The sequence below is a fragment of the Canis lupus genome, chromosome 4, assembly GCF_011100685.1.
Source record: "Canis lupus familiaris isolate Mischka breed German Shepherd chromosome 4, alternate assembly UU_Cfam_GSD_1.0, whole genome shotgun sequence".
Lineage (NCBI taxonomy): Eukaryota > Metazoa > Chordata > Mammalia > Carnivora > Canidae > Canis > Canis lupus.
The window spans coordinates 83,677,672-83,694,369 of NC_049225.1; the positions used below are offsets into that span (position 1 = coordinate 83,677,672).

Below are 16,698 nucleotides of genomic sequence, written 5' to 3' on the forward strand. Positions count from 1 at the left end.
TCAAAATAAGCTTCCCATTCTCACTTCTCAATCAGTGATCAATTAAGATTAACCATTGATATAATAGCTCAGAAAGAAAAGGTTAAAGAGATAAGACAAATGTAATTAAACTAGTGTGGCTTTATGGATCTTGCTGTGATATTTATTCAACTCTCTCTGCATATTCACATTTAATAAATGAGAAACTAAACCGTTTCCTTTTGTTTTTTAGCTTTTCTTTGATGAGACCTATTTATTCAAAAATTATTACAGTTTAATCTAGTTTTATAACATAATCAATTAATTTCAAGTATCAGATTTGAGTAAAATCCATACGAATTTTAGATACAATTTTTCAAGAGTAATAATTTGAAATGGAATCAACCATTTGATATCAAATACTAATTCCTTTTGCCATCTATCTTACTTTTCAATTTGTTTTCATCAATATGCAGAATTTCCATATGGAAAACATCTTACTTTTACCTTGTAAAATTTTCACATTTATATAGAAAATTTGGATACTTTTGAAATCTCTGATCTCGGATAATTTTGGAGTGGGGATTTCATTCCAGATCTCATGCTCAAATTGGTAGTATAAGAGAGCCTCCTAGTTCAGAATTAATTCCAGTAACCAGCAAAACCGATTCCCGTTTTGTCTTTTTTACAAAACCATGATTTCAGCGACCTAAATATTATCTATGATACAAGTATGAGTAATCAAAAATTAATACCACATCATACTAATTATTAATGCAGGAGTTTACGTCTTTTTCTTTGAAGCATTAAAATGTCCAGAGATCCAACTAAAAAAGAAGCACACTCTTCTCAAATGTCCTTTGGTTCTCTCTGTGCTATCACCAAAGTTAAAAGGAACATATAGGAATTCGATCATCATTTTATATAAGAATAGTTTAAATATAGAAACTTGAGAAAGGATAACTTTAAAGTAATTAGAATCTTCACTTGTTTTCAATGAGGCAAGAATTCAAATGAATGCAGAAGGCATTTGTAGAGAATGACTTGAAATTGCTTTCCTTTTAATGTGAGGGTTTTCGTGAACTTCAGGTAAGAAAATAGACCTGAAAGTAATCGCAATGAAATGATATCCAAGAGAGTGGATAGATAGAGTGGTAGGTATCCAAGAACATTGAAGATATAGGTTTCCAGCCCAACAAACTTAGTATTATAATATTTGTCTTTCATTAATTCAATTTTGAATAGAGTAATGCTCTGGGGCCTGTTTAAAATCCTACCATCTCCTTGCATAAATACACTTTTTGAACAATCAAAGAATAAGCAATCAATTTCTCTTCCAGAATTTCATAAAGTTTAGTGTTTGTCCTACTTGTCATTTACACTCATAATTACTTAACAAGTAATTAGATTAACTTACTACAAATCATCTGAAAATGAAAGACAAGATAAAGGAAATGATTCTTTTTTCATATGGCCAGCCCATACTTTGATTACTTAATAATTTTGTGTTCCAATATGAAAAATGTTGTGGTTGCAGAGAAGTTTGGATGAAATTTCTTTGTATGTTATGCTTGAAAGAGGAGGGAAAATGCAGAAATGATGCATTTGAACTGGACTTTAAAGCTAAGTGGCTACAAGTACGTCAGGAAAGGAGGATAGAGGTACATAAGGCATGAAGGTGTAGAACAGTTCATGTGTGGTGACTTTTAAGCCATTTGGACAGTTAGGAAATGCAGTGTATATCAAGTGTAAGCACAGTTGGTAGATAAATCTAGAAGAGTAGATACAACAAATGAACCTTGAAGAAAGTTTAAAAACTTATCTGGGCTGTGAGGTTTGTTAGGATATATGGAGCTATGTTTGTTGTTGCTACTTATTTTTGAGTGTGGAGAAACAACATGATCAGGGTGTGTGTGTGTAAATGTGTGTATTTAAGAAAATAATTGCTGGCAATGCATTAAGGGATTATATAAATGTATATTTTATATATATATATATATATATATATAAATATTTGCCAGATCTTTAGGAAGTACCAATATCATCTTACTTGTGTCTAGACTCTATATTTTCTTAGACAATTACTTGTATGTAATCAATATTCAAAAGGCATTTGTTTATTTAGAGATATATTTAGTTTAGTGTAGAAACTAAATCAGATCCTTCAAGATTCCTTTAATACTTCATTTCATGATGCCAAGGGAAAAAGGAAAGTTTTGGAAATGAATACGGAGACTGACACAGAGGTAAACAAATATGAGATCTGTCTTAAAAAAAAAAAAAGTCTTTAGGGCATTGGTATGAATATCAGGTCTTGACACCAAGGAACCATGCCTCTCAGCAGTGATGAGGTGAAAAGGAAACTGATGAAAACACAGAGGGAGCAACAGATCTGCTCAGCCAGGAGTGGATTTGAGCATTTCTGGTTTTAGTGCTCACAACATCCTGCTGAGTTGACAATAGGGTTCAAAAAATGAATTGCAGAGCCATCTGTTTAAAAAAGAAATGTACTTTGTAAGGCATTACTAGAAATCATTTTGTAAATTTTGTTAGTGAGGTTTTCCCCTGATGGGTTATTGTTTGCACTGCAATTAGCACATTTGAAAAAAAAAAAAAAAGGTGCTGGGATATTTCTAATTTGGGGGAACTGTCAAAGGCTAGTCATTTGAGACATGCCTGTAAGGATTTCACAATGGACTTGTCATTAGGAATTATGAGTCGTCATCTGCACAAAATAATAAGCAGAGAAAATAAAGGAAAATACTGAGGAAGTTGACTATTTCTTCTTAGACTCTGCTTGACTTCTTATTCAGGAGAAAGAATTGTTCCAATTACTCATGATTGCTGCAAGTTTCCAGGATTATTAAAACAGGTTTACTACAAGCGATCACAGTAGAAGAAAAACAAAATCTAAAGAGGTACTTCGATCTTCCACAAATTTTCCTGTACATAATTTTTTTTTTTTTTTAATTTCTTTGTCAGTATTTGGTTCAAAGAACCATAGGCCACAAGATGCTCTTAAAATCTTGCACCCTCCAAGACTGAAAGGTCGCTTAACATGTGTCTTTATTGCACGGCACATATCTTTAGTTAATTTTAAAGGTCACTTTCCTTCTGTGAACCTGAAGGTGGAGTTCCTTAACTAAAAAAGAAAGATATAAATACACTGAAAGGTTTTTCTGTTTTGTTGTGTCTTCTAGCTTGAAAGTAATCCTGTTTATATGTCATGCTGCTTTGATGTGTAACAGGTCCTAATCCAGGTTGTGGTCCTATCATTCAGGTTAGCTTAAAATTTCTTTAGGACGTAAGCAAGTAAAACTGTACATGGTCTTTGTTCTAAAAAAAAAAAAAAAAAAAAAAAAAATTCCTGCAGGAGAGATGAAGAGAATGCTTGGTTCTGGTCTATGGGACAACAATCCATAATTTACTTTGCAGATGTCTGTGTAATTTAAGCAGCAGGGGGAACAACCACACAGTTGTAGCTGCTCTGGGGAAAGGATGCCAGGAGGCTCATAAATCATGGTAAGGATTAAAAGCAATGAGTATTCATCTTCTTAGCCTCGTAAAGGCAGTATTGGAAAGCCAAGGGTTAGAACGTACAGAGCCTGGAATCTTCGTGCAGGGATAAAAGGTGTCAAAGTTTTTCAGGCTTTTCTCAATTAACACTGACCTGCCATTTGCAAGTCAGCAGAACATAATTTTAAAGCTGGTTTTAAAAAGCCTCCTCTCCGGAGAGAAAATGAGTGGGCGAAATCAGAGAGGGTGACAAAGCATGAGGGACTCCTAACTGGGAAACGAACAAGGGGTAGTGGAAAGGGAGGTGGGCAGGGGGATGGGGTGACTGGGTGACAGGCACTGAGGGGGGCACTTGACAGGATGGGCCTTGGGTGTTATACTATATGTTGGCAAATCGAACTTCAATAAAATATATATGAAAAAATATAAAAGGGATAAAAATAAATGAAAATAATTTAAAAATTAAAAAATAAAATAAAAAGATAAAAAGCCTCCTTTCTTTCCGCATTTCAAAATAAGTGATCAGATGTATTTCTAGGGCGGATGAAAAATGGAGTCAAATTGTAAAGAAAGGCCAATCATCTTCTTAGATTAAAACATGTTTCGTTTTGGACGGTATCTGGAAAGTGACCTTAAAATAGCTCATCTGAAAAGACTTTATCATTTAGCTAAACATTTTTGATGTGAAATGTCATGAGGAAATTCTAACTTCACAATAGTCAAATGAAGGAAATATAGACAGCTGGGTGTCTTCTATAACATTTAGTAAACAAATGGCCTGTTACTAATTGTTTATATTTGAAGAATTATTCTAATCAAGGGTCTTTGGATGCAAATGAGTGAGTTGTCCACAGTGACAAGTTTCATTGTTTGTTGTTGTTGTTGAAGATAAACACTTTAATCGAATGTTAAAGCTTTTGAAAAATACCAATTTGCTAATTTTTTCAGTATTGTTTTAAATCAGTTCATGATATAGCCGAACTTGGCAATTTTATAAAAACACAAGTAAAGAGCAGAGAATAACAAAATTGCTTATTCGAGGATAATTATGAGCTTATTAAGGAGACACAAATAGACTCCAGTTTCTGATTCCCTAGTTCAATATCAAATATCCCTTGGCAAGGATTTATTTTTTTATCATAGCCGATACTTAATTATCTATTTCAGTTAAGAGGAGCGATGGTGTGAGTAATCCAGAGTGGCCTATAATTAAAAATATATATTTGGCATTGAAACATATTTTGTGTCTTGATTTGAACATGATTTCATCTGACATTTTAGAAAGTCTTAACTGCCCTTCTTTGAAAACAACCAGAGTAACATAGCAGACATTTGAATTTGGGCTACTTCTGCACCGAATGTAACCTGTTCTACACCCCGTGATGGGGACAAATAACCTTTCTTGCCGTTTGGCAGACACTACGATGCTACTCCAGTTTCCTTCCAATACCTTTTTAGCTACACGTTCCCTTCCTCTGGAAGGGTGATCCAGGACCATGTGTTTCCAGACAAGCTTGTACAATGATTTTTTTTGAGTCAAACAGCTTTGTTGTATTGTGTGCCGGTGCATTTGGTTGTTGCTTGATCTATTTTGGGGCCACACCACCCTGCATATTCCATTAACAGTTTAAGAGAAGGAGGGTACAGAACTTGGGGACTCAGTGAGGCTTCTTTGCCTTATATCCAGTATCACTGGTATTGATTTTTTTTTATTTGGTGGTGCTAAAGATATGGTGGATACTTAATATGTGTTGTTGGATTAGACATCGACTAAATCACTTTTGACTTCATATTACTTCATATTATTACTTGCTATTTAACCACGAAATCGTGGGTCCTAAAAACAAACAAACAAACAATCTCCTAAAAATCAAACAAAAAATAATAGGCTACCAAAGAGCAAATATTTGCCCCTGAATTACTTTCAGTAATTATTAAATGGGGAAAATTGATTAGAGAGAAATGATATTATTTGTTAAAGGGATCTCAGTAGCATTTTAAAATGCTGTTTTATGTTTAAAATGCCTCTGTAGAATGAGTGAAGTAGAACAAAAACTAAATTACTTTTCCTCTTTATTTTATTTTTCCTTAATAATTTTCCTCTTAATCTACTTAAAGCATCCGAATATGGGGTTGGGAGGACTATAGATGATATAGAAGATGATACAGATTCACGGATTAGTTTACTCAAAAGTAGTTTTGAAAATAGTCCAAATATTAATTTGTGCCCAGAACTCTTCTCCAGGTAGTGGATAAACTTATGAAAAATACCATTAAAAATTAGTAACCACCATTGGTATTTTCATTCTAGCAAAGAGAAAAATAACCCAAGTAATGAAATTATACAATTTTTAATTTATATTAAGGTTGTAGATAAAATTCTTTATAAAATTCATAATGCTATGCAGAAAAATAAGTCAGGATGAGGGGTAGGTAGTTTCTGTGTTGTAGAGGAATGGAGAAATAATATTTTGCTAATTCTAAATGTATATTTGGAGAAGGTCCTCCCAATTAAATAATATTTGAAAAGACTTGAAGGAGAAGTTGGAGCAAGCCATGAAGGTACACACGTACACATATAATGCATGTATGTCAGACATAGATGTTCATCTTAAGACATTTTAAATGATCAGTGAAGTAATTAGCAGAACAACACAAGATCTAACTCTGGAAATAGAAGAGAAACAAAGTGTAGGAAAACAACCACCAAGGGTATATTAAAAATTATGAAAAAAGCCCAGAGAAACTTAGTATGAATGTTTTAAACTTTTGCAATGTAAGTCAGCTGGCTTGAAACGGAAGGGGACCCATGGGTTTCTGGCATCAAAGAAATACAGAAGAAGGAGAGTATTCCACTCCCTTCAAATCCCAGAGAAAAACAAAGAAGAAACCCACTTAAACGGGTTTATTACAGGTCAGACACTGTTCTAAGCATCTGCAAATGTTATATGCAAACTTAAACTCACATCGCCCTTATAACAACCCTCTGAGATGACACGAGTTTTAAGTCTATATTATCCTATGTTATAGATAGAGGAAATGAAGCTTGGAGAAGTTAAATAATTTGCCCGCATTAATACTACTCATAAATGGCTATCCTGGATTCCAATCTAGACAATCCAGTGAAAAGATCAGGCTTATAAATTCTACAATTTGGTGCCACATCTACGACCTCTAACTCCTGGAACCTTAAGCTGTCCAGGTGACCCATTAGGGCCCAGTAGAGTAGATGCTACTTTGTTAACCATATGATAGATAATGCATTTCGTTTTATGTTGCTGACATGAAAAATTTGTTTTTGACTCTGAGTTTACATGCTCTGGGAAAAGTGGTGAAACATAATGTAGATTTATTTTGACCTGTGTCACTTTGTTATAATCTTTCATTGGTAATTTGAAATGCGTATGACAAATGTGTTTTAGGACTTTTGAACCATGAACCACAAGTATGTCTTTATTTGCTTTAAAATGGCATAGAAATCCCAAAGATAAACTGCTCTTTACACCTAAATAATCTGCATGCCCCCCCCCCCCGTATTTTAGCTGCATAGTTGGTTGTAATAGGTGCTATAAGAGGGGTGCCCACTAAGGGTGTTTTTACAAGAAAGTGAGAAGGCTACACCACTGAAACTGTACCAAGGGTTTAGGATCAAGGGAAGAAATCCTGAGGGTGGTTTTGGAATAAGATAAAGAGTCATAAAGAAACTCAAAATGGTGGTAAGAGTCAGTGAAAGTCCGCGTTGCCAAATGGGCTGCATATAAAGACAGGAGGTATATGATCAAGAAATGGTGATGGAATTCTGTATGTTGACAAATTGAACACCAATAAAAAATAAATTTATTAAATTAAAAAAAAAAAAAAAAAGAAATGGTGATGGAGGTTTTCTGACCAAAGAAAATGAAACACTGCCAGGCTTTTAGAACTGCCAAAAATGGTCGGATCTCAACTTAGTTGCCTGGGTACTCTAAAGTCTTTGTAAGAGCCAGAGCATGGCAACAGTGGAAATGAGTAAAAACACTTCACCTATCTTTCCACCCAAGCACCATCGCTGAATATTGAGATTTTTATGGGGTTAGAAGAAATCATACTGTGTCCTTAGTATAAATTAACCAAACAGTTCCATCAAATTTATGGCAGGTACAAATTATAACCTTTCCTATGTTCTTACCTTGCTCTGATTTTCCAAGAACTATAACTTGTGATATCCAAAGAAGAGATCATCAATTTACTTTGAGGCTTCTCATAAGGTAGTTCCATCAATAGGATATACAGTAATTCAGTCTGAAAGGCCCTTGTACCCGCATCTAATCTACATTATCAAAAGTGTATTTTTAAACTTCATCTACCTATATTGTTCACAATAATCATTTATCATCATTACATGTTATTATAATAATATATATACATTATTTAAGATTAGTTTTAGCCAGTGCCCCCAAATGATAAGGAGGCATATTTCCTAAGAATTCTTTTCATAATTGCATGGATTGCAATGTCACAGACTATATTTGCAGTGAGACTTAAATATGTAATGACAATATTATGTCTGTTTTCAGAACCTATATGACATTTCCCGTGAGCAGCCTCTCCTTCGGTTTAAAATTTCATGATGTCCAAAAATTTAAGTAGTGTCTGAAAATGCATATCAGTATCTTTAGGGTATTGTTCATTCGGTCTGTCACATCCTTCCCTGGGCTTCCCTTAAAGATGCAAGGAGCTCATGGGATCTTGTAGAATTGGGAGCAAGAGGGCTCCTTGGAACAGTGATGAGCCTGTCCTGTGGAATGATTGGCATCTGCTCAGTTCCTTTGAGTCCAGTTGCTTCCATGAACAGATTTGTTATATATTATTGATATTTTTGGCTAATACACATGTCATCTCTTCTTCTCAGTTCATTGAGGTCCTTCCTCTGTTACCCATGCTGCTTCAACCTCATGAGTCTTCTGAGGTTGCAGATTTTGAGTGTAGCCACCTTGTTGCCTTTTCGAGTGCCTGAGAGCACTGAGTTTTGACTCATTTTCCCCTCGTGTGTTTGGCTGTACCCATTCGATGACTATCTTCGTATGTTCTCCATAGCCAGACTTCACTGCCAGATGGAAGCTGCTACTTCAACTGTGGACAGACACAGGGTCCTTGGAAATCAAATACATTGTTTGTACATAATGCATAGGGTCTCATGCCCCTGTTAATTGAATTAATATTTACAAAAATACATCCTCCTCTTCTAGCTTAATAATTCTTTCCCACACATGGATAGCCTATTACCACAGTGAGTGTTCCAAGACTTTCAATGAACATTTTTTTCAAGGCATGTTTATATCAAGAGCAGTAAGCTCCTTTAAAGTTTTTGCTGCATATGATGAGACAGATGGAGAAATTCATTTCTTTAAGCACGATATTTATTGCATCTTTCTATGTTATTTGAAACCCATTCTTCCTCTTGCCCCTAGGGGATGTCTGTCATCTAAGCACATGTTTGAAACTAGATAGAAAGCATATGCCCTGTGCATCCCATGAGGGAGACAGAAAGGGTGAAATATAGGATAACTGCATCTTCAGTTGTGCAAAAGGGAGTCTCCTTTTTGGGACTGAAATTCCTTGCATAGTGCATGATGCTGTGTGGTAGCCTTCTGGTAGTTTAATTATCATTGCATTTCATTTCATAACTAGAATGGGTCTTCTGGAAGCTAAGGAATATTGAAACTTGGCATAAATGTCTCTGGGGTGTAATTATATCTAAAATCGAATTCTTAGGCCTTATCACAGAGTACTCCTTGTGTTTCAGAGCAGCAATAGGTAACTCTAGTGACAAATTTATCCTGACCTTATGTGTCTTACAAAGCTCTTCGCGGTCTCATTTTTGTTTTGCTGCTTTATTTAGAGCCACTCTTCACCCGGTACTCTGTGCTAACACATACACACTACAAAACCTCCAGTTTCTCAGCTACAGCCTGACAGGGCTTTCGCATGCTCACACTTGGCCCAAAACTCCCCTCCCCTGCTGTCCACCTGCACATGCCTTCCCTCCCCATCTCACGGCTCACCACTCAACTGTCCCTCTGTTCTCTGCGTCTTTCTTGTCTCCAGAATCTGTGGCAGGTTCATTAGTTTGGCCATCCCATCGCATTGGATTCTAGGCTGTTTGTTTTTCTGTATTGGATAATAAACTGCAGGTATCATGGTCTCCTGGCCTCATCTCAAGCCCTGGCTCCACGCCTTCCAATCGCCTATTCTCAATCTAGTATGTTCCTGTTAGACTGGCCTTCTTCCACTTACTCGGTCTCCCCATCACCCATCACCTCAGGATATCCATATACTTTTCCATCTTCAAAGCCACAGTTTTATCCCCTTCCATCCATAATTACTTGAGAAGAATTTTACTCAATTTTCAGATCACCTCAATGGATACTTATTTGGGGAAAAATGAAGGTTAAGAAAAAAAAAATCTGATTTAATTGAGGTGAGCCTAAATTGTGAGCAACAATTACATTGCATTAGATGTTTGGCTTGTAATTTTGGATTTAGAGGAATGATTATCACTGACTTAAGGGCCTAGAAGAATTAGGTTAGTTTAAAAAGAAAAACATGTTAAATACACCATAAGACTTTAAGAGGGGTTCAAAATTCAATCTTATAAAATTAGTCACTGGAGCACTGCATGGCAATGCGATGGTGGGAGAAAGGAGTAAACATCAGTCACGTTATTTCGGAACTGTGTTATCAAGGGATACATTATCATGCTGATTCACTCCAACAGACTAGCATAAATCTGAGGCTCATTAAGAGATAACAGGAATCTCTATGTTAAGCAGAAAGTTGATTTTTATGAAGAAGTACCTGTTTGAAAGTATGTAAGCTACGGTGGGAGGAGCTGGTGCTGTCTAGACGTCCTGGAATGAGACTCAGAACACCATCAAAGGGATGGGCAGCCAAAGGGTTGTCTCCCTTGGGACAGGAAGGAACGTGGGGAGAAGAAGGTACCGACAGCTCTGGGATAATTCTTAGTCAAAATCCCAAAACTCCCCACCCACAGCTGACTGCAAGAGCACATGGCCTTCCCCACAACCCATGTATGGGGAGTTGCAGCTCCAAGGGCTGGCTTAGCAACACACCCTCCGGCCAGATGGATACCACTAAACTGGCTGATTCCACATCATCGTCCTCTCTTTTCCTGCTTAACTTGGTTCACAGCTAAATGCAAGGATCTCAGAACGCGTCTCATTGGCAGAAAACAAATCATGTGGAGTCTTAGCTTGACAAAATGTGAAAAGCAAATTTCACTCTCTAGCATCTGCCGGATGTTAAAGCAACACTCGAAGGCAGTTGGTTAACAGTTCTTCAGCGAACCAGTACCCTTTACGTTAAAAGATATTTTTTCAAATATTACTCTGAACCCTTCATAGGTGCTATTTTTTGTTGAGTAAAAAGTGAGTGAATATTGGCAATTTTTTATTATTTGAACGATGTGCATATAAATGTCATATATATGTTATATATATGTATATAATTTCCTTAAATGGAAACCGTTGTCTGTGCCACCCAGACCAGCCTGCTCCGCCTGCAGCTGCACAGCTCCCCACCGCCCTTTTTTTAAAGCCCCATTCCTGTTCATTGTTTTATTTCTCTTGTGCTGTTCCAGTCCCTGAGTACATCAGACATAGGGCTGCGTTAGGACGGCATAAAAAAGCATCAGTTTCACCTCCCAACTCTGCTAACTCCTCCAGTGAACATACACATGGATAATGGTCTTTTAACATACCTGGCAATTTAGAATCTTTTCTTGAATACGTTGAGAATGTCTAACTCCTGTTGGAAACTTTAGCTCTTTAAATGTAGAATCTGTATTGTCAAACCGTATCTTTTTTGTACTTGGTAGGAATGGTGTAGTAGACACATCATATTTAATTAAGCAACAACCTCCAGTTTCTGCAGTGGGGGGTTTTAACATCATTGGTTAGATCTTTTGTTTTATCTTGCTCTTTTTCATCATCTTGAAATACCATATTTCTAGGCTTCTTTTCCATTTCTGGTTTTCCTGACTCTAGATTAAAACCTATATCTTCACTGTTGACATCCTGGATATATTCCCTGGTTGCACAAGCTTCAACATTTTCTCCATATTTGACTTTTTCTTGACTCTTCATTGCTAGAATGCCTGCAATTACATGTCGTGTTTCTTGGATAGGCTGAGCCCCTGCCAAAATAGTTTTCTCATAGATTGTGATGATATTTTCAATAGGACTTGTGAGTGGTACAATAGGTGCAAGGCATCTCCTAATCTTAAGTTTTTTGGCATCTGGAATATATATGTTATATATATATAAATATATATGATATATATAAATGTCATCGGTCATGAAAATAATGAAAAACATTAGTTGTTGATAATAGGCCGTTGGATAGAGGTAAAACAGTATCTGTAAGTTTTGAATGTATAGTCTGAACCTATAGAAGCTGATGCTCACAGAGAAAGAATAGTCATGCAAGTACAACTAGATCCAATGGTACTGCATTTTGATTGCCTTCTTTTCACCTTGGTAGAGGGGGTTCAGCCCCAGGGTTACAGCCATCGCTGAACACACAATACCTGACACTGGGCAGATGCCATGGGCAGCAGTTTATTAGGCGCACATACCCATAGCATGGAGGGGGGACACTGTGCCATACGGGGGCCGCATGGGGGGCGTACTTGGGAAGAGTAAACAAGCAAGGGCTGTGGGAGGCAGGCTTGGTAATAACAGGATTAGATGATCTCCTGTGCCTGCAGGAGTGACTTTGGTGAATAATCCCGTGGGCTGCTGGGAACTGACATTTGCTCCCTGGGGGTAATCAGGCACTGTGCCTGATTCCTGTGATTAGGACAGTTGTTTGGCGAGTAGACCTTATTCGTGGGCCCACAATGAGAGGGGGAAGTTGCCATGAAGACGTTCAAGGCCCTCCTGGTTCCTCCCCCAGCCTCATGCCAAGGAACACACAGTAGCAGGACTTAATTTTAGGCCTTTTACCACAAACGGTGGTATGTTCGCATACATAATGTGAATATAATTCTTTTTTTTTAATTTGGAAGTAAAGACAATTGATAAGTTTCAGATTTCTTGTAGGAAGTGTTTTAAATTGACATTTAATAAGATTATATATTTAGTTCCTTTCTCTTGAGCCACATTTCACATGTCCAAGAGCCACATGCATGTGATTAGTGACTGTTGTATATAGACCATCATTGAAACGAACAAATGGGCACTCAAATAATTAACATTTATAGCCTAGTGGATGCAGAGATTAAAACTCGGTTCTAAACTTACTTAAACTATCAGATATTTATATTTCTTGTTTGGGATCATATGGTAGTTGGGCTAGAGATGGAGAAAACGATACCTCTTTACAAGAGAATACATCAGAGGAAACACATATGTAATTGGACAACCAAATTAAAATTATACAGAAATAATTCAGGTGAAGTGAGAAATTCAATCTTCTCTACCTAATTTTAAAAAATGTTATTCTAGTTTCAGTAATAATGGCATCTTAAAAATAATGTGTGCTCCATGAACCTTAAATCTATTCTCAGGGCCATGTTTAGTGCCTCGCAAATATTGGGTACATGAATGAAATTGAGCATGTGCATCCGTTCATCGAGTTACTCGTTCATTTAACAGTTTTCAGCCATGCAGTCTAAGCACAATTTGGTTGCCTTGGGATATTTTTTTTTTAAGATTTTATTTATTTATTCATGACAGAGAGAGAGAGAGAGAGAGAGAGAGGCAGAGACACAGGCAGAGGGAGAAGCAGGCTCCATGCAGGGAGCTCCACATGGGACTTGATCCTGGGTCTCCAGGATCACGCCCTGGGCTGAAGGCAGATGCCCAACCACGGAGCCACCCAGGTGACCCTCCCTTGGGATAATGTTGAATGAACTCGATATGTGTCTGCTCCCCTAGAGTTTTCCATTGTGATGGAGAATGACAGAAAAATCAATGAACGAATTATGACTCTATAATAAGAAATGATTAGAGATTCATAAAGTACAATGAAGTCAGGCAAGTTGATGTGATTGGTAGCATCTGGGAGCTTCACTTCTGATTGGCGGTCAGAGTACCTGTCTCTGAGATGAAACCATAAGACGATGAAGTCCAAGAGATTGTCAGGAGCAAATATGGCAGATCTCATTGGCACGATAAGGGGCTTGGGTCTTCTCTGTATGACCAGTGGTTGTTAGACTATTATGCAAGGGAATAGTATGATGAGAAAACCCAAAGTTACTAACTTCTGAGGAAAGCAGAGAGGGAAAGTTTGTTTACAGGGGTAGGGGACTGAAGATGGACAGCTGCACACTCGTGGACTCCAAGCCTAGGGTGGGAGATGGTCCAGCAAGGACGAAAAGATGACCCAGAGACAGCGCTCGAGAGCCACGTCTGTTGGGGGAACTTACGTACAGGGAGCCTGGGAGCAGCAGACCGGACAAAGCATCTGCTGCTGGGATCTGCACACAGCAAGCTTCTGTAGCATAGCAACTTGGCCTAGCAACTCTCTGCAGCTTCTCCCTCCTTGCATGGCCAGAGTTTCAAGGACATCAAAGCTTGACATCGGAACACTCTTTGTGACAAAGGAGATACTCCAGGTTGGCCACCCCCTGAGCCCCTGACTTTGAACGCTGAACATGTTCTTCTGCATATTATGCTTGATGGGGAGACAGAGGGAGGATGGGATCTTTGTATCTCAAGATAGTGATTAACAGGAACATTCTGTGCTTGCTTGTGCAAGCTAGCTCTGCAGCGCGTACCGTGCACCCCACCCCTGCACCCCCGCATGCACTGGGTGGCCTACATATTCCCTATGCACCCCTGTCCCTGGGGCCAGGTGTGCTGAGGGGCATTGCAACCAAATCCCACAGCAAAAGGACAAGCCACAGCATCGAAATGTAGCACAAATAACTAAGAAAACTATAGAAAAACATTTCTCCAGGGGAATCTAAGGTGTTTCATAGGCACCAGAAAAAGCAAGTCACCATCGTCCAATAGAATTCAGGTGTTGTTGTTGTTCCGGGCTAACACCACCCGAGCTGGGGCTTCTCTCTAGGTTGGTAGCACCGCATTGTTTGCCCTCCTCTCTGGTATGAGGTGGAACAAACCTGGAAAGGGTAGTAGAGGTATAGCAATGCTCCATAAGGTCATCATGACCATGTCCTTTTTGTAATGAGAGGCCTGGGGGTTACGCACTTTCCCTGTCTTTGGTGGAGTAGAGCACAGAAACGGGGTGATGGTTAGGTCCTGTTTTATCCCTGTTCCCGAGGGGACTGGAAACCCCAGCAGACCCTAGGTGACCCGTGTATTTGTTACGTGCCCCTCGGCCACAGTGTCCCTGGGGCCAGGTATGTGGAGGGACATTGCAGCCAAATCTTGCGTGCCATCCCCAGGGCCCTTTAATGGCATGTTTCCCTAGAGTTAGATCTTGTGGCAAGGTGACCTTGGGTCCCTACCTGTGGCAAACAACATCCTTCCTGCGTGCTGCCTCATTTTTATTCTTTTTTTTTTAGATTTTATTTATTTGAGAGAGAGAGAGAGAGCACAAGCAGTGTATGTGTTGCAGGGGCGGGGGAGGGGCAGGCAGAGGGAGAGGCTGAGCATAGAGCCCGACATGGGGCTCGACCCCGGGACCCCATGATCATGACCTGAGCCACAGGCAGACAGTTAACCGACTGAGCCAGCCACGTGCCCCTGTGCTGCCTCCTTGTGTTCTAGGGGTGGCATCAGGTGTTGAGGGGGTAGAGAATAGGCACCAGACCAATTGGAACGTACATGGTTACTTAATACCCGTGTAGCTGTTGACAGGTAGCATGTCTAAAAGGTCAACGAACCGGATATCTCCCCAGAGTTGTTTCAGAAATCCGTCCATGCAGACTGTGTGGTAGATGGACATGCCAGTGGAGGCCCTGAGCCTCGCCTTCTCTCGCATTTCACGTCCTATAGGATGGGAGCGTCGGTTGGTGTCGGTGCCAGGGGGAGGCCTGTACACCGCACGCACTTCCAGACCACAGAGGTGCCTTCTGCGCACTGTGCCTCCCAGGGAGGCTCGCAGGAGGCCTACGTTTCAGCACACGTGAAAGCACGACGTCAGCTATCAGAGAGGAGCGAGGGACAGATGTCAACATCAGGGGGCCGCCTTCCTTCTTGCTGACTGTCTAGTGTCTGTTGGCAAAGGTCACGGTCATTCCCAGGCACAGGTTGGGCACCGTTGGCAGACGGCTACCGCGGCTTTGTCATGCAGCGATAGCAGTAGTCCGCAAGGTCCATTACCCGCAGTGTCCCATCTTCGGGCCCAGCCAGGTGGCGGTGTCTTCTGCTGGCGCATCGTCTAGGAGGCAGACACAGGCCAGCTCATGAGCCTGTGGATCGCCAGGTGGGGCGTGTGCCGGGTGTGCATCTGCATGATACACGGTGATGTCCATACCTTGTAAGTGCGTGTCCTCCCACATGCTGTTGCCTTGGAGCGGGTGTCCACTACCGCTACCATCCAGTCCTCTGCGTCTCGCTAGAGAGGCCGTGTGGTCAGTCCTCTGGGGGATGCCCAGCTGTCTGTCCAGAGAACAGTCGGCAGGCTCCTGGAGCCAGCCAGTCCATGCTGCTCACAGTTTGGCCCTCTGAGTACCATGTCCAGCGCCAGAGTCTACCCAGAGAGTGTCAGCTGGGGGTCGGGTGGCAGTAGCTATCCAGGTGCAGGGCTTGCCCCTCGCTGACCCTTCAGTGTCCCAGGCATGCTCAGGAACTGCTCTGTTCCTTCCTGCACAAAGGATGGCAGCTGCGGTGGCTCTTTCAGAGGTGACCTAAATCACCGGGCCAAGAAAGGACTGTAAGGGGGGCTCTTTGTCGAGACGGTAGGCTGTTGCAAGTAGGCATGCCGTTTGGCTACAGCTTAGGTTATAAATAATCATATAAATGCCTCTGTGATTTGGGCTTTTGGAATGTACCCTTTAGCCATCCTGCTGTAGGATACAGAGTGTGAACAGTCCCTGGGGTCCCTTTGGGGACGCCTTCTACTTTCTGTAAGGCATGATTAGTAGCACACAGCTATTGCTCTAAGACACTACATTGTAGGGGGATCCCTGGTGGCTCAGTGGTTTAGCATCTGCCTTCGGCCCAGGGCGTGATCCTGGAGTCTTGGGATCAAGTCCCACATCGGGCTCCCTGCAGGAAGCCTGCTTCTCCCTCTGCCTGTGTCTCTGCCTCT

At 40.0% G+C, this 16,698-nt stretch overlaps 1 protein-coding gene across 2 annotated transcripts in view; it reads left to right on the forward strand.

The window, feature by feature from the left end:
* CDH12 (cadherin 12) overlaps window positions 1-16,698 on the forward strand; it is a 1,036,190-nt gene that overhangs the window by 414,041 nt on the left and 605,451 nt on the right. The gene's annotated exons all lie outside the window — the stretch shown is intronic.